This window comes from Loxodonta africana, chromosome 5 (genome assembly GCF_030014295.1).
Source record: "Loxodonta africana isolate mLoxAfr1 chromosome 5, mLoxAfr1.hap2, whole genome shotgun sequence".
In the NCBI taxonomy this organism is placed as follows: Eukaryota; Metazoa; Chordata; class Mammalia; order Proboscidea; family Elephantidae; genus Loxodonta; species Loxodonta africana.
In genome coordinates, this window is record NC_087346.1 from 15,404,094 (window position 1) to 15,431,032 (window position 26,939).

A 26,939-nucleotide genomic window follows, 5' to 3' on the forward strand; every position below is an offset into this window, starting at 1 on the left:
AAAACAGGACATAAACTTTAAAGAAGGTTATATACTGGGGGAAAAAAAAAAGATGTAAGAAGTACAAGCAACAGAAAATTAGCTGCTAAATCTTTGGGATAATGCATTTTTACAAGTTGTTTTTAATAACACTCCCTATATCGTACATACTTTAAGCTGTAGTCCTCCAAACTAAGCTAAGTAACTCTCAGAGGAAGAAGGGTAGAGGCCTTTCTAAGAAATATAAATAAGTCTTACAAACAAACAAAAATCCAAATCTTTTCCTTCCTGAGTGTGTTTTCCATATTACATTTTGCCCACAAAGCTGCTGCAGAAGATGGAGAGTGGAGATGCTGATCCTGCTTCCTGAGTGCCTGCTTTCCCGACGAAAACGAAGAATGAGAGATGGCCCCAGAGTTGTTCTTAAAGCTCAGCCCGAGTTAGATGCCTTCCGAGCCAGCAGTGGGAAATGCAGGAAGAGCTTTGTTAGCATCTTCAGCCTCAGGTTTCTGATTAGAATGAAAGGAATTGATGCTGATACAGGCCCAAAATCCCTTATCATCAATTCCCAAATCCCCAAATCCCTGCAACCACAAGTTTTTCATCATGGAGTTTTTTCAAAATAAACTCCTTCCATGGCAAAGCCCTACCTACTTGACATGAGCCTTTTTGTAGTTATTATTTATTCCACTTGGAGTCCCTGGGTGGTGCAAACAGTTAACACACTTGGTGGCTAAGAGAAAGGTTGGAGTTCAAGTCCACCCAGTGGTGCCTCAGAAGAAGGGCCTGGTGAACTATTTCTAAAAGATCACAGCCACTGAGAACCCGGTGGAACTCAATTCTACTTTGACACACATGGGTTTGCATGAGTTGAAATTGACTTGACGGCAACAGATATCTACCCCACTTAGGATGATGGCATGTAACTTTTGCTATAAAATATGGTAGTGTTTGTGTTAGCTGGCCCAGACCCCACTAAAAGTGTTATGTAATATATGGAAAATATACCATTTTACCTTCCTAAAATCTGAAAAATTCTGGATTCTGAAACACATATGGCCCCATGAGCTTTAAGGGCCAGTGGCCCTGTCCTAAATGTTCTGATGTGGGAAGAGGTCTACAAAGAAAGGATACCAACTGGTCCCACAAAAGCAGAATGAAATGCAAATCCAGAAGGGAGGTGTGGGCCTGCTTCACAGGAATGGGGACTCAAAGGGAGATCCCAGGGTGGTCTTAAAAGCTTGTGAGTGGCCATCTAAGATACCCCACCGGTCCTAACCCATCTGGACCAAGGTAGAATGAAGAAAACCAAAGACACAGGGGAAAGATTAGTCCAAAGAACTAATGGACCACAAGTACCACAGCATCCACCTGACTGGCTACCACCACTGATAACTACTCAAAACCCACCGGTGGCAATGGTAAGCTGTTTGTTGTTGTTGTTAGCTACCAGCCAGTCAGCCCCTGACTCATGGTGACTGAATACACAATGGGACAAAAACGCTGCTGTGTCCTGTGCCCTCCCCTTGATGGGCTGTGGACTGAACTGTTGTGATCCACAGGGTTTTCATTGGCTGATTTTCAGGCGTAGACCACTAGGCTTTTCTTCCTACTCTGTCTTAGTCTGGAAGCTCCAGTGAAAGCTGTTCGGCATCATAGCAACAATGCAAGCTCCACTGACAAACAGGTGGTGCGTACTTTTGAGGTACATTGGCCAGGAATTGAACCCAGGTCTCCCACACAGAAGGTGAAAATTCTAACACTGAACTATCACTGCCCCAATGGTAAGTTTAGGAAACCTAAAAAGAACAAAATTAGTTTTATTCTGGTTATACTTATTTTATTTTTTATTCTGGACTCAGACTGCCTGGGTTCAAGTCGTGACTCCACCACTTCCTAGCTATGTGACTGTAGACAAATTACTTAATCGCCTTGTGCCTCAGTTTCCTCATTCATAAAATAGGAATAATTGTGTCTATCCTGCACAGTTGTTGAGAGGATTAAGTGAGCTAATACTATGTGAAGCACTTAGAACAGTGCTTAGCTTATAGCAAGTGCTCCACAGAAATAAGCTATTAACACTATTGCACGCATCTGCAACTGGAGCTCTGGTGGCACAATGGTTAAGATCTACAGCTGCTAACCAAAAAGCCGGCAGTTTGAATCCCCCAGCCTCTCCTTGGAAACCCTATGGGAAGGTTCTACTCTGTCCTGTAGGGTCATCATGAGTCAGAATTGTCTCGACCGCAACAGGTTTGGTTTTTTGGTTTGGTGTCTGCAACTCTTTTCTAACTGAGCTTCATACATGGCTAATATGCTTTCTTTTTTTTTTTTTCTTATAGGATTTCTCATATCCAATTTCCTAAGAAGGTACTATGTCCACTCTGTTTTCAGGCATTGCTCTCTACACCTCACACATCCTACTCTTTAGCCAAACAACTTGTTTTTATTTACTGAACACACCCATGCTTTCCTTCCTTTGGGTTTTTATACATGCTGTTTCTCCTCCCTGAGCAGACTCTGCTCCTTCCTCTATATAAATAAATGTTGCCCAAGAAAAAATATTGAGCCAGAGCTGGGCTAGAGATCCATTTAGTTTCTGATTCACAAAGAGTATATTGGATCTTTATTAAATAGTCTAAAATGTCCTTTCAATAATGTTTTTCTTTAATATCTTTTTAAAAGACGTTTAAAGTGAATCAGAATGCAATTAAATGATTAATTGTCACAGCCGGGTTCTGTTGCCCTCAGCCTCTCCGTGTGCTATCTGACCGATTAACCTCCATTTCTGAGCCCTGTCTGATTGAGGACGGCAGTGACGGAAAATGCCTGGCATATCACATGACTGATACTTGCTGTCATGAGCCATCGTTTTCTAACTGTAAGCTTTCATTTTCAAAGCCTTGGCATGATTTCAGGAGCTGTAAACCCTCATATGAGTAAGTGAGCAGTAAGAACTGGCAGGTTTTCAATCTCCAGTCTCTTCAGCTTTAAATTCACATTTAGCTGTGTTCCCCTCCCCGCCCCTTTCTTAAGTTGGACATTCTTTTTGGTGAATACTTTTTTGATAAAGAAAATAGACTGGCAGTAAATTTAACTGAGACAGATACGGGTTGGTCCAGTTAGGGTCAGTTCTAGAGAAAAGAGTCAAGCTTGATTCTCAATCTTAATTCTATAGCAGAGCAGGAGGTGAGAGCAGAGGGATATGTCGGGCTCCCAGCTTCTCCATTTAAAACCATGGACTCAGCGTTGGGGGCACTGAAAATGCACTTGAAGGTTATGAACACATGGGTAGAGATAACCCATGATGCCACTTTGGACAGATGTTGCTCCTGATGTCTTGAGGAAGGTCAGGGGGCATCTATTTTTTAGCTCGGCTAAAGAGCCTGGACTTGATCTATCAGGCAATGGGAGCCACTGAAGTTTTATGGGCACAGAAAATAACATGGTTAGGGAACGGCATGAACTTTGGAGACCACCAGCATTGTGTTGTAATTCAAACCTTGCTTTTCATGTTGGGCACATTAGGTATTTTTCTGGAATCTCAGAAATGAAAGAAGTGAGGTATTAATACAATTTGCAGGGTTATTGCAAACATGAGAAATAACATACATAATGTACCCGCCCCAAGGCTTGGCACAGATAAATGATAACTGTTACTACTGCTGTGCAATGGACAGGAAGACACTGCAGGTGGGAGGCCATAGAGATCCAGATGAGAGGTAGAGAGAGTCTGGCCTAGATAAAGTGTTGTTGTTGTTAGGTGCCGTCGAGTCGGTTCTGACTCATGGCAACCTTATGTACCACAGGATGAAACACCGCCAGGTTCTGTACCATTCTTACAATTGTTATGCTTAAGCCCATTGTTGCAGCCACTGTGTTGATCCACCTCATTGAGGGTCTTCCTCTTTTCTGCTGACCCTGTACTTTGTCAAGCATAATGTCCTTCTCCGGGGACTGATCCCTCCTGATAACATGTCCAAAGTATATACGAAGCAGTCTTGCCATCATTGCTTCTAAGGAGCATTCTGGCTGGACTTCTTCCAAGACAGATTTGTTCGTCCTTTGCATGTTGCTATGAGTCGAAATCGACTCTACAGCAACGGGTTTGGTTTGGGTTTATGATGCTGGAAGCTATGCCACCTATATTCAGATACCAGCAGGGTCACCCATGGCGGACAGATTTCAGCTGAGCTTCCAGACTAAGGCAGACTAGGAAGAAGTACCCGGCAGCCTATTTCTGAAAACCTTATGAACAGATAAAGTACGGGCAAGGAAAATGGCAAAGAAAAAACAGGATAGAAAGCAAGGGAGACCACAAAGGTGGAATCCAGAATTTGACAATGATTGGACATGAGCGAGGGAGGAGAAGCCACAGAAACGCTCAGTATAACATGAGTTGGAAAGACGCAGACCTCTATGGTGAGCCAAAATAAATAAGAAACGTAAATAAATGTCAAACACCAAGCTTGGATTTCTGGAACGACTATGAAAATAACCAAAACCATATTCCTTTCTGCAGTGATCCCATCTGAACTCTTACTAATAAGAGCTGCCCTGAAGAGCAATTTTCAGCTCCACAGGGTCAGACGATTTGGGTTATAATATTACCCAGCGTAGTACACCAGGCAGGGTCTTCTTTCCACACATCCTCACCGAGGCTCACCTTCCGTGTCACCCTCACCACAGACGCCCTCAGGAACCTCAGCCAGGCGTCATGGCCATCACTCACTTTATGGGCCTCTCAGCACAAATGACTGCTGATACCCTCCTCATGCTATGGCTGCCTTCCCCCACAGACTTGTGCTCATGGATAACAGGTAGAGAAATACCTGGCACTTCAGAATAGCAGGGCAGCAACGAATAACTCATCACGAATGACATTTTCATTAGGCACTGCATTATAAGTTTCTTCAGGAACCAGCCTTCATAATTTTGTACCACTCTGCTCAGAGGGGATTAATATGACTTACTTTCACGTACCAGCTGCAGCCCCTCGTACAGCATAAGCTTCCGCTCCCGTCTAGATGGGCTGTGGATTTCAGCCGTGTCAGCTCCACATAATTCACAAAGGAATCAGCCCACAGATGCTTCTCAGCCACATGTGTGCCTGCCAGCACACACAGGGGAAACTTTACAGCGTATATAAACGGACTTTAATATTGCAGTATACCTTTTGGGATGTAAGTCTAATTTGTTAGAGCATGCAGAAAAGCTGACAAGCCACTTTGCATCTTTTTGGAGGCTCCTGCTTTGCACTCGCTGCCCTTGCAAAGTGCTGGAGAGGGCTATCTTCCCCACTCATGGCCCTCTTGCTCTCCCTACAGGAGCGCTCAAACCCACGCTCCAGCACTTAGAAGAGTTTGAGTGATTTTTGTTCCTTCATAGCTCTTCCCTTCCTCAACTGAGCTAAAGGTGTCATGTTTCTTGAATATCTCTGAGAAAGCCTTGAACGAGGTTTCACTTGATTTCATCATTTTCAGGCCAAATGTCACGCTGGCTTATCTCCAGTTAACGACCTTGTGCTTCTTTTGCAACCCAACCAGCTCCTGAATAACAAAACTCAAGAAACAGTGTGGAGCATGTATTAAGGAGTCCCTGGGTAGAAACCCTGGTAGCATAGTGGTTAAGAACTACAGCTGCTAACCAAAAGGTCAACAGTTCAAAACCACCAGGCGCTCCTTGGAACTCTATGGGGCAGTTTTACTCTGTCCTATAGGGTCGCTATGAGACTCTATGAGTCAGAATCAACTCAACTGCAATGGGTTTTGTTTTTGTTGTTTTGGGTGGGGGATGGTGCAAAAGGTTAATATGCTCCGCTGCTAATGGAAAGGTTGGCAGTTTAAGTCCACCCAGAAGCACATTGGAAGAATGACCTGGTGACCTACTTCTGAAAAATCAGCCATTGAAAACTCTATGGAACACATTTCTACTCCAACACAGATGGGGTCACTATGAATCGGAGCCAATTCAATGGCAACTGGTTGGTTTTAAACAGGGTTTTTGCTCTACAAAGTGACATGGGACTTGGGGAAGGGATTGGTGACAATGTGAAGCCAAAGCCTGTTTAGAAGTAAACTCCTCATAGATGGGAAAATGTTCCTTCTGGAGTCTTCACAGTATTCTTAATCCAGGGCACTTGGCGCAGAGTGTTAAATGGCCAGTTGTTCGCCTGGCAGATCCTCTGACGGTACACAAGTGATTCTTTATCTAAATTACTCTTGGATCAGAGAATTGGAGACTGAGATCCCTGGTCATAGTTCCTACTTTTTATCTCTGTGTATCAAAATAATATCAATGATACCAAAAAATAAATGAAAAACAACAAATCCATTACCGTCAGGCTGATTGCAATTCATAGCAACCCTATAGGACAGGGTAGAACTGCCCCATAGGGTTTCCAAGGAGTGGCTGGTGGATTCAAACTGCCAACCTTTTGGTTAGCATCTGAGCTCTTAACCACTGCACCACCAGGGCTCCACATCAATGATAAATGACTAATATTCATTGAGGGCTACTATTTCTGTTTTACTCCTTTGTCACGACTCTGTGAGATGGGTATTATTATTACTTCTGTTCTACAGATGAAGAAACGGAGCCTTAGAGAGGCTAAGTAGCTTACCCAAGGTCAGGCAGATGGCAATTGGGAAAACCAGAACTTGAACCCAGGTCTCCTTTATACCTGAGTCAGGGTTAAGAATCATTATAACTCATTAGAATGACGACCCTCACAAGCGACATTCCAGGAGTACTTAACAGAGAATTCCAGTTTGATATTCACAATACAGAAAAAAAAAATCCTCAGTTCTTACCAGCACGAGTTTGACTCCACACACACTTATGAATCTATAATGGCCTTAACGGTTTCAGAAAAAATCAGATTAACTCTGTGATATTTATTGACTTCCTACTCTATAAAAGGCACACAGCTGATCAATCACTAAATGGAAGTGGGGGAGGGGCTATGAAAAAGAATAAGATGGGGTCCATTTCCTCAAGTTAGTTACAACCTACCCAGGTAACACACTATGTGTACGTTCAGGAGCTGATCAATCACTAAATGGAAGTGGGGGAGGGGCTATGAAAAAGAATAAGATGGGGTCCATTTCCTCAAGTTAGTTACAACCTACCCAGGTAACACACTATGTGTACGTTCAGGAGGATACCAGAAAAGGCATTGCAAAACTGGATGAGATTAATCACTAAATTAACAATATAGAACAAAAGTGTTAGAATGATGAGGTTGAAGATTGCTGGAAAATGGGGGGAGGGAAAGGGAGGGTTTCCAGGAGAAGTGAGAAGGAATTGCTGGAGTGGTCAAGAGGCGGAAGGCGAGCTGTGCCAGGCAGGAAAGGGCAGAGCATGTGCCAAGCCCCTGGCGCAACAGAAGCCTACACGTCTCTTGTGGTGGGCAAAGTGTGAATTATCCACAAGGAAATTGAACCAGGTATAACAAGACTTAGTTTTTACCTCAGAATTTTATTTTTATGTTTTTAAATTAAAACCTTTTCATCTTCAAATTAAGATGCCGGGAGATTTTTTTTTTTTTGCTTTTGCTAATGAAAATTTATTTTCTCACAATTTAGGAGGCTAGAAGTCCAAATACTGGGCACAGGCTCTAAGGCAATGCTCTATCTGCCCACTTTGGAGAAAAACCCTTGTCTCAGCTTCTCAGGAGCTCCTTGAGATCTCCACATGGCATCTCTCTTCCCCCCACCTGTGCTTCTTTGCTTCTGTGCCTAACCTGCTTTTTATATCTCAAAGATGATTGGTTTATCACCCTACACTGACATGGCCTCATTAACATAACAAAGAAAATCCTATCCCCAAATGGGATTACATCCACTAGTATATACCCATTGCCATCGAGTTGATTTCAACACATAATTTTGGGAGACAAAATTCAGTCCATAACATTCCATGCTTTGATCCCCCTCAAATTTACATCCTTCCCACATACAAAACAGACACCAGGAGATTTTCTTTTTCAAAACACATCACAGCTCTGTTTACAATAGCAAAAAGCTGAAAGCAACCAAGGTGTCCATCAACGGATGAATGGTTAAGTAAATTGTGGTATATTCACACAATGGAATACTACGCATCGATAAAGAACAGTGAGGAATCTGTGAAACATTTCATAACATGGAGGAACCTGGAAGGCATTATGCTGAGTGAAATTAGTCAGAGGCAAAAGGACAAATATTGTATAAGACCACTATTATAAGATCTTGAGGACTAGTAAAAACTGAGAAGAACACATACTTTTGTGGTTACGAGGGGGGAGGGAGGGAGGGTGGGAGAGGGTTATTTACTGATTAGTTAGTAGATAAGAACTATTTTAGGTGAAGGGAAGGACAATACTCAATACACGGAAGGTCAGCTCAAATGGACTGGACCAAAAGCAAAGAAGTTTCCTGGATAAACTGAATGCTTCAAAGGTCAGCGGAGCAAGGGCGGGGTTTTGGGGATTATGGCTTAAGGGGAACTTCTAAGTCAATTGGCAAAATAATACTATTATGAAAACATTCTGCAACCCACTTTGAAATGTGGCATCTGGGGTCTTAAATGCTAACAAGCGGCCATCTAGATGCATCAATGGGTCTCAACCCGCCTGGATCAAAGGAGAATGAAGAACAAGAACACCAAGGTCACACGACATCTATGAGCCCAAGAGACAGAAAGGGCCACGTGAACCAGAGACTTACATCATCCTGAGACCAGAAGAACTAAATGGTGCCCGGCTACAACCGATGACTGCCGTGACAGGGAGCACAACAGAGAACCCCTGAGGGAGCAGGAGATCAGTGGGATGCAGACCCCAAATTCTCATAAAAAGACCAGACTTAATGGTCTGACTGAGACTAGAAAAATCCCGGCGGTCATGGTCCCCAAACCTTCTGTTGGCCCAGGACAGGAACCATTCCCGAAGACAACTCATAGACATGGAAGGGACTGGGCAGTGGGTTGGAAAGAGATGCTGATGAAGAGTGAGCTACTTGTATCAGGTGGACACTTGAGACTGTGTTGGCATCTCCTGTCTGGAGGGGAGCTGGGAGGATAGAGAGGGTTGGAAGCTGGCAAAATTGTCATGAAAGGAGAGACTGGAAGGGCTGACTCATTAGGGGGAGAGTAAGTGGGAGTATGGAGTAAGGTGTATATAAGCTTATATGTGACAGACTGACTTGATTTGTAAACGTTCACTTAAAGCTCAATAAAAATTATTAATAAAATAAAAAAATTAAAAAAAAAGAACATTCCATATATCCCAGTACAAAGAAAACGAGTCAGTGAACTTAGTTGTTTCAACAACCAATGCAGAATTGTTGATCTCCCACAAGGAGAAATTGACTTTCACCTATTTTGCTTTGATGTGCCTGAGTGTATGCCAAACATATGTTAAAGTTCTAAATATTATTGTTTACAAAACTTAGGACATAACCCCGTATGTAAATGCGATACGCTTTTAAAGTAACGCGACTGAAAAAAAAAAAAAAACATCACAGTTTCTATATGTATAAAATTGCCTATTTTGTCTTCAAAGTCTTAACAATTTCATTACATGATTTTTCTTGATGATATTGCTTTAAACAAACTTCCTCCAGTGGGCCAAAGCCAAATGAATTGACCTAAACAGAACTTCCAGAAGTACAGGATATAAACATATAAACAGATCATGTCTACTTTCCTTTTCTAACAACTCTGGGCCTAATGAATGCCTCATAATTTATTACACGAAGGGGAAGTTAACCCATCAAAGATGCTATGACTTTTCCTACTACATAAAGGTCTACTTCCTGTGTGTTTTCCTACTGCATCTTATCCACAGCAATCCGGGTCACTAAAGCATTGGTTTGCAAGTGATCCTTCTGGATTCTTGGGGACTGCCAATCTTCAAGAAATCGCGACTTTCCACTCACCGTCAGCTTTAGCAAGTTCCCAGTGAATGTGCAAACCAGGTGTATCAGCAAAATGCTGGTCTTTTCTTACGCATGGTGTTGGAGGTAGGGATCACTGGAGACCACCTATGAGATGAGACAAAAGGCTGCTTGCATCAGCCCTGCACACGCAGGCCTCCGCTGGGGCCTAAAAGTGTACCATACACACAATGCACTGCAACAGAGTGATACCATAACTTGATGGTATGTGTTTATCGAGCACCAATTATGGGCCAGATACTGTGCAAGAAGCTTACCTACATGACTGTCAGGGATTGCATTGTGTCCCCCCAAAATATGTGTCACCTTGGCTAGGCCATGATTCTCAGTGGTTTGGCAGTTGTGTAATGGTACAGTCATCCTCCATTTTGTGATCTGATGTAATTACGTGTTTTAAATCCTAAAGCCTCTCTGATGTGGGATTAGGGTGGGGTGTGTCTTAAGTTACCACTCTTATCATGTCACCCACCCAAAGCCACACAGTCGATGAGTGTACAGGCCTGGGAGTCAGAGCAAGGCTGCTTGCCTCCAAAGTCCTGGGTCTTCATTGTACTAAGCTTGACTGGAATGAAGTGTGAGCCTGGACATTTAAAGCACAGTGACACCTCTTCAGCTATTTCACATATACTTCTCCACCCTAGCTGGATCTGCCACTCTTCCCCTGTGCTACCCTTGATCTTAACTGTCTTTTTGTTGTTATTAGGTGTCTTTGAGTCAATTCTGACTCCTAGCGACTGCATGTGACAGAATAGGACTTTCCTTAAAGTTTTCTTGGCTATAATCTTTATGGAAGTAAATTTACAGGTCTTTCTCCTGCAGTGCTGCTGGGTGGGTTCAAACAGCCAACTTTTGGGTTAGCAGTCAAGCACTTAACTATTTGTGTCACCAGGGCTCTTTCTAACTGTCTTAGAGTACTTAAAACCCAGAGTAGCAAGTTTCTAAACTAGCAGGCTATTGCATTTGTTATTATGAAGTCCTCTGCTAGAGGGTTCGGGCCTCAGAAACAAGCTGAAGATGATCTAAGGCAGTGCATTTCAAATTCCCTGTGGCAAAGGACCAGTTTCCCTTCACTCCTTTGCTGACAGATGCGTGATCCTACTGTGTATGTCTGGTAGATGGCTCCAGCACAAAAGCAACTCACCATGCAAGTTCAACAACACCCTATTCAATAAAAGGGGACCCTGGTGGCATAGTGGTTAAGAGCTCAGCTGCTAGCCAAAAGATCGGCAGTTCGAATCCACCTGCTGCTCCTTGGAAGCTCTATGGGGCAGTTCTACTCTGTCCTATAGGATCACTATGAGTCAGAATCAACTCATCGGCAACAGGTCTGGTTTTTTCAATAAGAGGAATTCCTGAGTGGTACAAGTGCTTAATGCACTCAGTTGCTAACAAAAGTTGATGGTTCGAGTCCACACAGAGGCGACTTGGAAGAAAGGCCTGGGGGTCTACTTCCAAAAAATCAGCCACTAAAATCCTTATGGAGCAAATACAATTGAGAGCCCAAAAATAAACCCATACATCCATGGTCAACTGATTTTTGACAAGGGTGCTAAGTCCATCTGATGGGGAAAGAAGAATCTCTTCAATAAATGATGTTGGGAAAATTGGATTTCCACATGCAGAAATATGAAACAGAATCCAGGCCTCACATCATACACAAAAACAAATTTGAAATGGATTAAGGGCCTAAATGCACAAACTAAAATATATAAAATTCTTAGAAGAAAATGCAGGGGCAATGCTGTCTAGCCTAGCTGTTAACAATGGATTATCTAATAACAAATGCACAAACAGCAAAAGACAAAGTAAAGAAATAGGACCTCATAAAAATTAAAAACTTTTTTTCATCAAAAGCCTTTACCAAAAAAAAAAAGTGAAAAGACAAGCTACAAACTGGGAGAATATCTTTGGAAACCATATGTCCGATAAGAATCTAATAACCAAAATATGTATAAAACTTCAAAAACTTAACAACAAAAAGATAAATAGCCCAATCACAAAATGGGCAAAGAACTCGAATAGACATTTCACCAAAGAGGATATTCAAATGCCCACCAAACACATGAAAATATACTAAATGTCATTAGCCATCAGAGAGATGCAATCAAAACCACAATGAGATACCATTTCACTCCCATTAAGATAGCTAAGATTTAGAAAATAAAAATAAAAACAGGAAATAAATGTTTGAGAGGATGTGGGGAAATTGGAGCCCTTACACATTGCTGGTGGGAAACCAAAATGGTAAAGCTATTGTGGAAAACATTATGGCAGTTCCTCGAAAAACTAAAAATAGAACTATCGTATAAGCCAGAAATTCTACTCCTAGATATATACCCAAAAGACTTGAAAGCAGAGACTCAGAGACTTTTACACCAATGTTCCCTGCAGCACTATTCACAATAGTCAAAAGGTAGGGAAAAAAGCCTAAATGCCCATCATCAGATGAATGCATAAACAAAAGGTGGTACATTCATACAATGAAATACTACTCATCCAGTTAAGAGAAGTGAAGTCCTGATACATGCTACAATATGGATAGGCCTTGAAATAAGTCAATCACAAAAGGGTAACTATTGTATGACCTCACTTATATAAAAAAACAAGAAAAGAAAAATTGATAGAAACCAAAGTTTATTAGTGGTTCCCAGGGATGGGAGTGGGGGAGGATGGGGGGATTGTTGTTTATGGAGTACTGAGTTTCAGTTTACAGTGATAGAAAAATTGCACTTACTAAGGGTAGGATTGCACAGCCGATTATTATAATTGCTGTCAATAAGTCCTACACACCTGTAATAAGTTGAATGGGAAAAGTTGTGTGCTAGACGTATTTACAACAGTGAAGAAAAAAACAGAATAGCTGCTAAGGCTGTTTATGTGCAATCAAAAACCTCATGGAATTTGGTTCCTTGGTTTGGAGGTTTAGGGTCATGGTTTCATGAGACATCCCAGTTAACTGGCCTAATAACATGTTTAGTGCTTTTGTTCTACCTCCTAGTGCCCAGGATCTTAAAAGCTTAAAAGTGGCCACCCAAGACACAGCAATTGGTCTCTATTTGCCTGGAGCCACAGAGGAAGAAGAAGAGTCAGGAATAAGAGGAGGAAATGGAATGTGTGGCTAATTGCCTCCATGAACGATTGCTTCCTTTGTCATAAGACCAGAAGAACTGGATGGTGCCCAGCTACCATTACTGAACATGATCAAAGATTATACAGAAGAATCCTGATCAAAAGGGGGGAAATGTGGAACAGAATTCTGAATTCTCATAGACACCAGACTTGTGGAGCCATGCAGGCTGGATGAACCCCTGAAACTACCACCCTGAGATAATCTTTAAACCTTAAACCAAAAATACCCTCTGAAATCTTCTTAAAACCAAACAATAGTTTAGCTTAACTAGTAAAAAATATGTGCCTTAAGCATTATGCTCTTTCAAGAACTATTTATATAGGATCAAATTGACAACAGCAGCTGAAAGATTAGATAGGAAGCTTAAGGGGCAGTGAGCTTGTTAATGGGGAGACTCAATTCAGAAAAGGAGGATGAGAATGTAGTCAATGTCACTGAATTTTTACATGTAAAAACAGTTGTTGTATGTTTTGCTGTATATTTTCAACAACAAAATAAAATAAATAAACAAACCCTGTGCAGCACAGTTCTACTGACTCAACGGCAACTGGTGGTTTTTTCAATAAGAGTTCTCTGATCAGATGCCTGGATGTTGCAGCAAAGCAGTGGTATACTGGTAAATGTTTAGCAACTGCCTCCTGGGGGTAAGAGGAGTCCTGATTTGTAGCATTTTCCATTTGCCTGATAAAAAATTCTTCCTACAATGGCTGATTTCAAGCTATCAAGGTGAAGTCACTGAACACAGAAATGGGAAGAAATGTGTACAATCAATTTCTCTTGAACCAGGATCACCACCTCCACCACATAAAACCAAAAACCAAACCCACTGCTGTCAGGTTGAGTCCAGCTCTTAGCAACCCTATAGGAGAGAGCAGAACTGCCCCAGAGTGTTTCAAAGACTGTAATCTTTATGGCAGCAGACTGCCACATCTTTCTCCTACAGAGAGACTGCTGGGTTCGAACACTGACATTTCAGTTAGCAGCTGAGTGCTTTAGCCACCGTGCTACCAGAGCTCCTCTACACCACTGGGAGCTATATTCAAGTGTTATGAAGTTTGTACATAGTTACTGTCAATTTCTGTTCTTACCTCCTTGCAGATGATGGAAGAACACTGAAGGTGGAAGAACTCTACAGAACACTGATCTAAATTTCTTACGCTTAAGAGTCCACAAAAAAGGTCCCCTAAAGTCTATTCGCTCACTATTTTATTAGGATAAATTCTGGGCCCACAAAGTTCTAAGAAAACATTTTTAGAAATGGTCCATTTACCCATTCTTCACTATGAAAACATGGGTCTCTGGGACAGTGCTTTCTCAGCTCACTCTACTTTTCTGCAGCAAGTTAAAGGTTTTTATTATTTAAAGACTGCCTCTGAGTTCCTACAAAAAATGAAACTTAGACGTTAGCAAAATAAAGTATATCCACAGTAACACAGTAAATTTATAGACATTTGTCTGTATAATATTAGCTTTAGCTCCAACGGCCCATGACGATGCACTCAGGATCATGGTGAAACTGGAGGAATGCTTGGCTTACAACCATGACCCTTCTGGGCTTTTGCTAGAGAAATAGGTCCAGAATTTAACCTCAGACTAAGATTAAATTTTTTTAATTTACTAAATTTTATTTAGACCTCAGAATCTTAAAAACTGTCTATTCATCTATTATCTATCTAGCTATCCATCTCTATCTTTCTATCTCATTTACTCTCTCTAAAAATACATTAAGAGGGACCTGCATGTCAAGTCTGGTAATGCCAGAAAAAAGGACAAAAGGTGGTCCTCTTGATCACCTTTAGAAACAGGTTTTGCACTAAAACAGCTCCAGAAAGCCATGCCCCAGAGGAAGTAGAGACACCTTTGAGTGAGGACCAGTGACATACCACCAAGCCCAGCAGTCCAGAAGCCAAAAGTTACAAACTATGAACAGAGCACACATCTCCCCAGTGCAAGGAGGGGCTCAGCTCTCTATCTTCTCTTTTCCTTCCCTCCATCTGGAAGTATTATCTCAAAGGCTTCCCTGTCTCCTCTTTCACTTTTTTCCTTTTCCTGTTCTCCCTTCCCTAATGGAGCGTTCTTCCATTTCTTTTGCCACTCTCCAACATCGTAGTCAAGTACAGACTTTCCAGTGGTCCACTCTCTTTCTCCTACAACTTAGCTTTATTGTGGGCATGGGATCCTAGTCTTTGTTATAAGGAGCAATGAGGGGATAACACATTCAGGCAACTCAAGGGTAAAACCCAAAGCAGCCAGCAGATTCAAGGGCCTGGAGGAGTAAAGGCAGACAATGGGGAGTTGCATTAGCCCTCTTCATCTTTGCTTTCCCAGAACCAATTCATCTTTATTCTTTTTTTTTCAAACACAGAGCCAGCCATTAGTAGAATAGCCAAAGCCTGTGGCATACAGAAAAAGGATAAACAGTGATTGGAATGGGGAGTAACCAGCCCTGGAGTCCAGACAAGAGGTAATTAGGCTGACCTTGGGAGGTGGCCATGAGAATAGAAATGAAAACACAGATACAAGCCACATTTTGAAAGCAAAATCAACAAGATTTGACCACTGATTAGAGACGGGACAGCAAGGGTGAGGGAGAAAGATGGCACAAGTTCTTGAACGCTGACTACAGCCAGATGAGTCATCCTGGAGCTCAGCTCCAATTGAGTTACTCAAATGAGAAAAAGCCTTCAGTGGCTCCAAGCCCACCGCACACAGAATGAAGTCTAAATTCCTATATAAGGACTGCCACAATTTTGTACTAACTTATCATCAAGCCTGGACTTACCCATTTATTCATTCATGTACTCAGCAAACACTTATTAACCACTAATATGACTATGCTGGAGCCCTGGTGGTATAGTGGTTAAGAGCTTGGCTGCTAATCAAAAGGTCAGCCATTCAAGAACCCACTCCTTGGAAGCTCTATGGGGCAGTTCTACTCAGACCTATAGGGTCGCTATAAGTCAGAACCAACTCGACAGCACCTAACAACCATAACAACAACAATAAATGTCTATGCTGGATCAGGGAGTCAAAAATGGGGAAGAGGCAGTTCTTGACCTCGAGGAGTTCAAAGGGGTCAGTAGGGTGACCTTCAAATAAATCAATAAACATAGGCCAGTTCTCTTCATCCAAAATACATTGTTTGTTGTTGTTTTTTGAGTTCCTACTATGTGTCAGAGGCTTTTGGCATTGGGGGAGCCAGTGAAGTTACTTCTATTCATTTCCCAATTAGACCTGTAAATATATCAATTTGGGATTGTTAGTATAAAAAGCTGAGGCCATAGGAACCATAGAGGGAAGAGACTCAAGAAGGAGAAGAGAGTCAAAGCCAGGCTCTGGGAGTCATGCCTACATTTCAAGAATTGGGAAAAGGAAGAAGAGCCAGAAGTGGCCAGAAGAGTAATCAGAGAAGGAAGAGAAAAACAAGGGAGTCATGGAATCTGGGGAGCAGAAAGTTTCAAGAATAAGGGAGAATCTGGAGTGTTCAATGCAACAGAGAGGCTAACAGAGAGATAGGGCTGAAACAGGCATCACAAAGCCACTGCTCATTTCAATCGATAGCAAAGATTTAATGAACAGAGGCAAGGAAGTTCATGGAGAGGAAAAGATTAAAGATGCACAACAGAGCAAAACCAAAAACCAAACTCATTGCCATTGAGTTGATTGCAACTCATGGCTACCTCGTGTGTTACAGGGTAGAACTGCTGCATAGGGTTTTCTTGGCTGTAATCTTTACAGAAACACATCACCAGGACTGTTTTTGCAATGCCACTGGGTAGGCTCAAATCACCAACCTTCCAGTTAGTCACCAAGAGCAAATCATTTGTCCCACCCAGGAACCTACAGCAGAACAAGTGGATGCTTAATAAAGACTCTGGAGCAGGAATTGGGACGGCACAGGACTCACGAGCATGGGGAGGGGTGGCCTTGGAAGAGAGGAAAGGCACTTCTTCCCCCAAGACTAGAAAGAAGGAAAGGATAGACAAACATGCAGAGACACAGGGAGAGGGACGTCACGGAGGTTCACGGTGGGCTTGGAGACCGACAGCCCTGTGTGTGAATCCCAGCTGGCACACACTCTTTGTGTGATCTCCAGCAAGTTATTTAAGCACTCTGATTCTTAGTTTCTTCATCTATAAAATGGGTATAATAATACCTTTCTCAGAGGGTGGTTGTGAGGAAAAATTGAGGAGATACATGTGCAAACAGTCTTCCCCTTGCCTTATCAGTCTGAGGTACTTATGGGATCACATAAATCCTACTGGCCCTTAACCATACCTGCTCACACAGGACTGTAGCCCTCTTCAAAGTTTTCTTGAAAAAGTGCTCACAAACAAGCCCTCCCCACTGAGCCCCAGTGCATCAGCCAAGCCCCTGCTGTCCCTGGACGTAGAGTATCTCTGCTGCAAATGAGACCCTGGAACAAACAAGACTTCAATCCAAACAATGCCGCCAGGTACTACAGAGCTTTCCCGAAACCCGAGTGAGAAGCACTGTGCTCTACCTAGCAATATTCCTCCCCTCCCATGACCAGTTTTAAGTCAGGCTCCTGGAAGACTCCCTATCCTTCCTATGAACATATTTCTGGAAGGCTTACTCCATTAATTTGCTAGACAGCTCCTGACAGGTGTCAGTCCCAACCTAGGCTGGCATATACCTTGCCACACAGCAGGGACAAAAGAAAAATTAGTTCCCTTTCTCCCCTAATCCAGCACCATAGTTTTATTTCTGCTTCTGGTTTGGGATGTCCCTCCCCCCATCCTCAGTTGCATCTGGGTTTGAGCCAGGTGCACAAAGACTTGGGTATACTATACGGTGGTGGGCTGGTAATGTTTAGCAACTTCTCTCTGGAGGAAAAGCCTGATTTGTAGTGTTTACTAATTTCCGTGGTGTAAATACTCCCATCAGAGCTGATTTCAAGCTACTAACATGGTATCAGCCAGTTTGCAAAATTCCAGAAAATTTAGCAATCAGCTCTTGAAAGTTGGTATGAGTTGGTTCCAGCACATCACTGGGCACGTTGACTGGGAAGACTAGCCTAGCAACTTATTGAAGCCACTCTGAAGTTTATGTGCACTTAATAAAGCCCCACGCATATACAACGACTGCTTTGTGAGGACAACATCCCACCCCAACTGTATGGCAAATGGGGATGAACTGCAAAGGCACTGAGTCTCACTTACAGATGGTCACTGTTTTTGTGCGGTTTGGGAAAGGATTGTATTTAAATGAAGTTTTGCCATTTTGAGGGAAGCAGACACACCCTGATGGGTGAAATCTCAGGGATGATCACAGAACAAAAACACTGTCACCAAAAAAGTAAATAGTGACAAGTTTATAAGATGCTGTTGGCAGTCTCTGGATTTCTCAGTGCTGAACACTTGAGTTGGGCATGGTGGGAGCGGCTGGTTAGCCATTTGTCAGGCAAAGTCAAAACAGCCCTCCAGCTACAGCACAGACGGCAGACTGCAGCTCGTCAGCATTTTATTTATGACTCTTAATTAGCAAGCAAAAAAGGAGGGAAGAAGTTCCCAGCTTGAGATATTCAGACTTACACATACATATTTTGCCCAGAAACTATCTTGGTCAAAATAATTTAAATCCTCATAATCTTGAGAGGTAGGTGTTATAACTGACATTTTATTGACAGAAAACTCCTTCCTGGAAGGTGTAGTTATTCTAACTTTACCAGTGAAAGCTCAGAGAGGCCAAGTGATTTCTCTAAGGCAACACAGCTAGAACATGGCAGAGTTGAGACTTGAACCAATCTTTTGACTCTATTTCAAAGGCTCTTTCAGTCATGCAAGGTTGGCTCTTACCTGGCATGTCAGATTAACAGTCCATTGACTTGGGTTAAAAGAGAGTTGACCGACTACCAAACTCATGACATTTGTGAATAAACTTCACATTCTTATGGTTAGAATTAATTATATTTGGGGGTAAAGAGGTTATTGAGTAAGATGACCTTTGCTGAGGAACTCCCTGTCTGCTTTTGAAAACCTAGGGTCTTGCTTTGTGGTGAACGGTCAAATCAGTGACAGGGCAGAGAAGGAAGAGCAGATCCTCACCGCCCAGCAGAGAGTGGCTCGGAAATTAAAGCCCGAGTGACCATGCTCCGTCAGAAAAGAGTGTCTTTGAGTTGTTGGACCCTTGAGTGATTGTGAGGTGTAGGAACCATCAGAAGCATAAGCAGTGTGGAGACCGTAAACATGTCAGATTGCTTACATCAACCCTCTATTCAAAGACAGCATTAAGAAAGTGCCGCAACAAATTACTTCTGATCACTAAAAAAAAAAAGAAAGAAAACCTGATATTTACACAAAACCAAAAAAACAAAACCCACTGCCGTAGAGTCGATTCCAACTCATAGCGACCCTATAGGACAGAGTAGAACTGCCCCATAGAGTTTCCAAGGAGTGCCTGACAGATCTGAACTGCAGTCACAGCACTTAACCACTACACCACCAGGGTGTCCGATATTTACATAGCATAGAAAAACCATTGTTATCGAAGTAAATCATCCTTGTCGTTGTAAGCTGCGGTCGAATTGGCCTTTAACTCATGGTGACCCCATGTACTATGGAATGAAACACTGCCTGATCCTGTGCCAGCTCCATGATCGGTTGCAGATTGGACCACTGTGATCCTTAGGATTTTCTTTGGCTGATTTTCAGAAGTAAGTTACCAGGGTTTTCTTCCTAGTCCATCTCTAGTATGGAAGTTCCACTGAAATCTGTTCAGCATCATAGCAACATGCAAGCCACCACTGACAGAGAGGTGGTGGCCACATAGGAGATGCATTGGCCAGAAATCAAAACCAGGTGTCCCACGTGGAAGGCAAGAATTTTACCACTGAAACATCAATGTCCCCAATAAATCATCCTTATTGTAAGTTTATTTAGTTTTTCAATTCCTGTGACCTCCAAAGGGTAACAAACAAACAAACCCACTTCTGCCAAATCAATTCCAACTCATAGTGACCCTGTAGGACAGAGTAGAATTGCGCCATAAAGAGTCCAAGGAGGGCCTGGTGGATTCCAACTGCGGACCTTTTGGTAAGCAGCCGAGCTCTTAACCACTTCGCCACCAGGGTTTCCCAAAGGGTAAAGTGTTTATATTTATACTCAAGGGTTCCATGTCTCCCTAAAGAATAAACTAGAAGGCAGCAATTTCCAAGCTCTCTGTGCAGGTGTGGTCGACATTCTGATGGCCCCTTCTTCTCTCTTACCAGGTACATAGAAGAATTGCACTTTTTTTTAATCCCCTTTACATGAAACATGGAAACCCTGGTGGCATAGTGGTTAAGAGCTATGGCCGCTAACCAAAAGGTCAGCAGTTGGAATCCACCAGGCGCTCCTTGGAAAACCTATGGGGCAGTTCTACTATGTCCTATAGGGTCACTATGAGTTGGAATCAATGTGATAGTAATAAGTTTGGTTTTTTTTTTTTTTTTTTGGTGACGCAGGGCCATGTGACTTACTTTGACTGATGAAATATGATGGGATGTAATGTGTGTCACTTCTAGGTGGAAGTATTTAAGAGACAATTCCCAGTTATCCATGCTTTTCTCAGCAATTCCATAGCACATGTTGAGACAGCAGGTTGCCTGTCAGTTGAGTCCCAGAGTCATTTTGTCAAGCAGAATCTCTGCTGAGTTTTGGAAGCTGTTGTTACCACAGCATAGTTTCACCTACCCTAACTGATATAAAACCAAAAATAAAAATAAACCAAGCCCATTGCCATTGATTCCAACTCATAGCGACCCTATAGGACAGAGTAGAAGTGCAGCTGGTAGATTCAAACTGCCAACCTTTTGGTTAGCAGCCAAATGCTTAACCACTGTGCCACCGGGGATGTCTTAGTATTTTAGTGTTGCCATAACAGAAATACCACAAGTGGATGGTTTTAACAAAAGAGATTTATTCTCTCACAGTCTAGGAGGCTAGAAGTCTGAATTCAGGACACCAGCTCGAAGGGAAGGCCTTCTCTCTCTGTTGGCTCTGGGAGAAGGTCCTTGTTATTAATCTTTCCCTGGTCTAGGAGCTTCTCGGTGCAGGGACCCTGGGTCGAAAGGGTGTGCTCTGTTCCTGGCTCTTCTTGCTTGGTGGTAATGAGGTCCCTCTCGTCTCTGCTCACTTATCTCAAAAGAGATTGACTCAAGACATAGTCCTGTAGATTGTGTCCTGCCTTATTAACATAACTGCCTCTAATCCTGCCTAATTAACATCACAGCGGTTAAGATTTACAATCCATAGGATAATTACATCAGATCACAAAATGGAGGACAACCACACAATACTGAGAATCATGGCTTAGCCAAGGTGACGCATATTTTTGGGAGACACAATTCAATCTGTAACAGTGGAGAAGTAGGCTAATTAGAAGAAAAAGTGAAAATCTAAGTTAAAAGCTGAAAACTCCTGGACATTTTGAATCCTATCAGAAATCTGAGTCTCTGAGGAATCACTACCTGGGGTTACATTCTTCATGGAGTAGGTAAAAGAAGGTGAAAATTGGAAAATTACTTGAAATTAATCTATTCCTTCAGATTTCCAATAGATTACAAGAAAGAATCTAGATTCCTTAGGATCCATAAGACATCTTCTGAGTTGAACATGAAATTGAGATTGAATCAAATCCATTTAAGAAATACCTGTTGAGTGCCTACTCGCAGTGTTAGACATTGCAGGAAATGCTATGCGGAAGCCCCTTTTTTTCTTTCAAGGAACTTACAGTCTAATTAGTGAGCTCAAACTTAACATCAGGAAAGTCAGGTAATAAAATTTTAAAACAAAAGCTTAAGATAATAATAAATGTGATGCTAAAAGTCAGCATAATAAGTGCCCAAATTCACCATGTAGAGGTGCACCGAGATGATTCAACCACCCCTGAAAACCTAGTGAGACTTTGTACCATGCTTCATCCTGTCAGTTAATATATTCCTATCAGTGCCTTATGGCTGAGACTGGTGGCAAATGGAAGAGATGGAGGTGAAGTCCATGCTCTCAAGGCAAACAGCTAAAGGAGAAAGACCTCCTCAAGTTCTTGGTGGCTGAATTGGAAGTGGCCAAAAGCCGATAAGCTACCTTGTGGGCATTGTCTTGTTTTGCCACGTGCCTTCAGTGTAATGGTGAAAGGACTAGAGGAAGGCAAAGGCCAAGGCCAAGAATCTGCAGCAGCTATTAGGCCGTCATATCCCACATGCCTCCCTCACCCCTGCTCCAGACGGCCTGGCTGTAGCAACAAGGGATGCTGCCAACCCATTGGGCAGCAAGTGAGGAGCTCATTTCTGCATATATCAGGGCACCTAGAGGTAGCACACTGGGAATCTGTCTGTGTATTAAAACATAAGCTTGAGATCTTATTAAGGAAGACTTGATTATCACAAAGACATTGGTATCGATTCCCACTACCCTCCTCACCCAATCAGGCCCAGACAAACCTGTGCTGTACAAAATGACATGACTTCATGGTTCAAACGAAGGCTCTGCACTCTTCTTTCCAAGTTTCTGGAATCATTGAAGGATGAGTGTAAACTATCAACATTCAGTGCATTCTCCAAGCTGCATGACTGAATTCCCGAAAAGAAGGAAAAAGGTTAAGAATTCATCTCTTACCAGAGTTTAAGCAACCTACCAAGGTAGCCCCTGGTGGTGCAAACAACTTGTATTCAGCTACTAACCAAAAGGTTGGCAGTTCAAACGCACCCAGTGGCACTGAAGAAGGAAGGCTGGCAATCTGCTTTCATAAAGATTACAGCTATGAAAACCCTAGGGAACTTAGTTCGACTCTGTAATACATGGGGTCACCATGAGTAGGAATCGACTCGACAGCAACAGATTTGGTTTGCCAGGGTAGAAGTACCCTGATGCCAGGACACCAAGCAGCACTGAGCCTGGAACAACACTGCTGCTCCTTCCCTTTTATTAGGAAAGGGGCAAATATCAAAGTCAGTGCCTATCACACCCACAGTCTTCCTAAAGGGAATGGTCATTTCCTCAGTCCAGGCTGGGAAGCAGCCCTGGGCAGTTCTTTGGTAATGATGACTCAAAGGCAGCCAGTCATAGCCTAGCTCATCCCCTGGGAGGTAGCCTGGCCTTCAAAGCTCTCTCCAGTCAGGGACATGCAATTAACTGAGCCAATTAGACCTCTCTCTCTCTCTGTCAAAATTGAACAGGAAGGTAGTCATTCACTTGTTAGTAAGAACAGAAGGTGAAAGGAGGTATGCAGAGAGCCTATGCCATGTAGGAAGCCCATGGGGGAGTGGATATGAGAGTGCAAAGCTAAGACTAAGCTGAAGAAATGAACTAATGAAAAGACACACAGAGTTGAAGCTGAATTCCAGTCGGGGTCAGCAGTTGTGGTGCAGAGTCCGAGTGGCTGAGTCACTATGATGGGTGGGGTAGGAGCAGGCACATTCATGGCTGAGCTGCTCTGAACTCCAAACCTTTACAGAACCCAGCTCCAGCTTCCCTGTGAGCTTCCCTGGAAACTAATGCCCTGTGAGAGTCCTGTCTCTTGTATCCTGGCAATAAACCCATCAGCAAGGTTTCCTCAGTGTGACCCAGCTCTCACCCCCAAACTGACTAACACACACAAAGAGGGTCAGGCTCCACAGATACCTGGGCTCTGGTCAGTCTAGACCACCCCTGATGTCCCCTCACCCGTGTCAGCTTCATCCCAGGCATTTGACACTTAGCATGTCAGGATATACTGTTATTTATATGTGCAGGCGTTGCTGCTGTCTCATCAGCTACTTGTTCTATAAAATATTTTTAGCATGAGAAGGGGTGATGGAGGCTGAGAGAGCGATTGGGAAGAAGAGAACTGCCCTAAGTGGGGACTGTCTTTTCCATCTTGACACTCTCCATGCCGTGCTCAGCACCTTGAACATATACATGCTCAAAAAATGATTGTTGATGATGCTTTCTTAATCCTACCTTCCTGTGTTTACAAAAGACAAGTACAGGCAATTGAAAATGAGGTCTCGGGGGGACCTCTGGCAATTGAAACTCTTCCTTCCTCCCTTAGGGAGTGAACTAAAGAACACATAAGTGTACCCATGTGGTCTTCGTAGAAAGATATCACTCAGGGCAGATTAGGGGAGAAGGGAAAAAAGAAAAGAAAACACCTTCTCAAATCCATTTAAAACACTCTGTGCAGCTGTTTCCTGGACTCTCCGGAAGAAGTAAGACGGAAAATGCTACATCTCCCCCCAACTACCCCCACCCAGCCCTCCATACTGACTTCCAGGTGACGCAATGATGAGCCCTCTGCGGTGCGCTGTCTTGAGGGAGGCAGCAAGCCACAGAGCGTGAGGTGCTGCCACCTCTCGGATGTTCTTCGCCATAGCAAGTATCTGTCCCAGAAAGGATGTATTTTGATGATATTATGGATGTTAACGGGCAATCTGTTCCGAAATAATTGCTCTGTGTGTTGGCCTCCTTTTCCGTTTTAGAATTTCAAAGGCATTGCAGGCCCAAAGCGGCTCTACCCTGTTAGTGGTACCTACGCTGATTAAATGAAGCCCATCATAAGTACAGAGGCACAAAAGATCTTGTTCTCAATTAATAAAACACAGTTAATGTTGTCATTGAAAAACTCCTGCCACTGCAATTTAGACCGATTTAGAACTTCAATTTAGAGCTGGGTGCAGATTTTCAGATATGTATCTTTTAGCTGACATGATTAGCACCGCATAATTTCTGGGATACGCCCAAGTTTCTACCAGGAAAAAAGAAGGTTTACCAGAAACACACAATATTGAGGGCTTCCTTCCCTTCTTCCCTAGACACTCACTCTCTCTCTCTCTCTCTCTCACACACACACACACGTACACACACACATGCACACATACATGCAACCCAGTTCAGTTCCAGTTATTCTGTGTTCACAATGTCTCCCTCTCCTGTGGGAAACCTGACAAGTCCATGTTGGAAATATCCAGGGTGCTCTGAAGTAGGAGACAAATTCTCAGGCTTTTATTGCATGATGGTCCCTTTGCAATATTTATATTGATCGGCCTTACTCCTGAGAGGAAATAGGTTGTTTCTCTTATTCTCCCAGGTATAGGTCATTTGAGCAGTTGGGTTGTCATTTTTTTAATCTTCGCATTTCCCTACGGATGCTCAGAGGATGATTTAAGCTGCCACATTAGCTGCTTCAGGCGAGATTTTCAAAGCTACACCAGGGGAGTTAAAAGAGCAAATCCTGTTATTGTTACAGGATTAAGGCACAGAAGTCCCAGAATACCGGTTTGGAAATGTAGCCAAAGAATATTATTTTAATGTACTGGATGTTATTTTTAGACTCAGTTATAGCCCAGTTATCAGCTGTTGTAGCAAAAACGAGACAAGACAGATAGCTGTCTTTAATCCAAAATTCTAATGAGGTTTTTGGTGTTTGTGTTTTCTCACCACTTAAAAATCTGGATATTTGAAGAAAGAAAGGAAAAGATAGAAACTACAGCAGCTACCGCCTACCTGCTCCTCTGTTGCAGGTTCTCTGGAATATTTTAGAGTAGTTCCCTCCCTGGGTCGGGGAGGCAGGTGGTAAGAAGAGGAGGGATTGAATCATGGGGACCTCTTGACCGCACCACGAAAAGCTCCTGACATCAATCATTTCTATTTCTGCTTTTACACATCTTCTTAGTCTGATGTTCAAAAATAAATATCTGAAAAAGTCTTCCAGTTGGAGTAACTTTGCTTCCAAGTTTTCCCTGCGGGCATCAACCAACATTTATTGATTCTCCAGATCCCTGCTGTTGGGTTTTATTAAACTGGGGCTTTTCTTTTCTTTTGGTCTCTGAGCCATTGCATAGATTGGAGATGACCACACCACTGTCTCCAGGCTACGTTAGCCTGTTAGATGGCATGCTCCAGAAGCATTCTGGCTGTTCTGAGAGGCAAAAGTACTCTACCCTGGTAGTTCCTCTCACTGACTTTCAAAATCCCCGAGTATCTTCAGTTTTCTCAGAGAGTATCATATCATCTAAAAAGGATAAGCATGTTTGCACAGATCTGTCTGTGTAGGGTAAGGTGAGTGGGGTCCATTCCCACTATAAGTAACATTTGGAATTGCCTTATGTTATCAAGGAGTGTTTTCACTTTGAACTCTTCCTGTCTTTGGCCACGAAGGACTCCCAGACCCCAGAGCCATCTCAGCAAAGACAAATGAACCTTTCTGAGCCACCAGGAAGGACCCACCAGGTCTGACTTGGGTTTTCAGAGCAGTTGTGAGGAGGGTTAGATGAGTATGTAACATTATGGGAAGAATCTAGCTCAGTACTTGGCACATTGTAGGCTTCACTGAGTTAAGGAAGTGGCAGCATAAACAATCTTAAAAATTCATCTTTTAAAAGTATGTGCTTTTTTCAAACTTTTTCTTGTACATTATCTCACCAGCAATACAATGAGGAGTCTTGCCAATGCCTGTGACAGTTACTCAATGTACATTTAATGTGGAGATAACCCAAGTCACAAGTCGGCTTTTCCCATGCTGTGTACACATAGAGGTTGAGCTATAAGTAGGACTGGAATTAAATCCTCCAGGTCAGTTTCTAGGGCATTTTTCATATCATACCACTATTCATCTGTGTTTCTTCATCTCTTAAATGGAAGTAATTGGGTCCTAGACATTCGAACTCCACAGCAGCCCTCCCAAATATATGTATCAAAAATTATAAAAATAAATTAATCAATAATGTTTATGAATATCCTACATGAGGGGCACTGGAGGTTCAGTGGTAGAATTTCACCTTCCATGAGGACAACCAGGGTTCGATTCTCATGTCCTCTCATGTTCAGCTACCACCCGTCTGTCAGTGGAGGCTTATGTGTTGCTATAATATTGAACAGACTTCGACAGAGCTTTCATACTAAAAAGGACTAGCA

At 42.7% G+C, this 26,939-nt stretch overlaps 1 long non-coding RNA gene across 2 annotated transcripts in view; it reads right to left on the reverse strand.

The window, feature by feature from the left end:
- LOC104845936 (uncharacterized) overlaps positions 1-26,939 on the reverse strand; it is a 42,130-nt gene that overhangs the window by 10,651 nt on the left and 4,540 nt on the right. The window contains exons 1-2 of one of the 2 annotated variants that reach the window (XR_775717.3): positions 22,730-23,697; positions 22,490-22,618 (exon numbers count right to left, since the gene is read on the reverse strand). This is a non-coding gene — a long non-coding RNA (uncharacterized LOC104845936). Of the gene's footprint in view, positions 1-22,489; positions 22,619-22,729; positions 23,698-26,939 lie in introns of those variants that run through there. The other variant, XR_010322008.1, reaches the window with a different exon arrangement.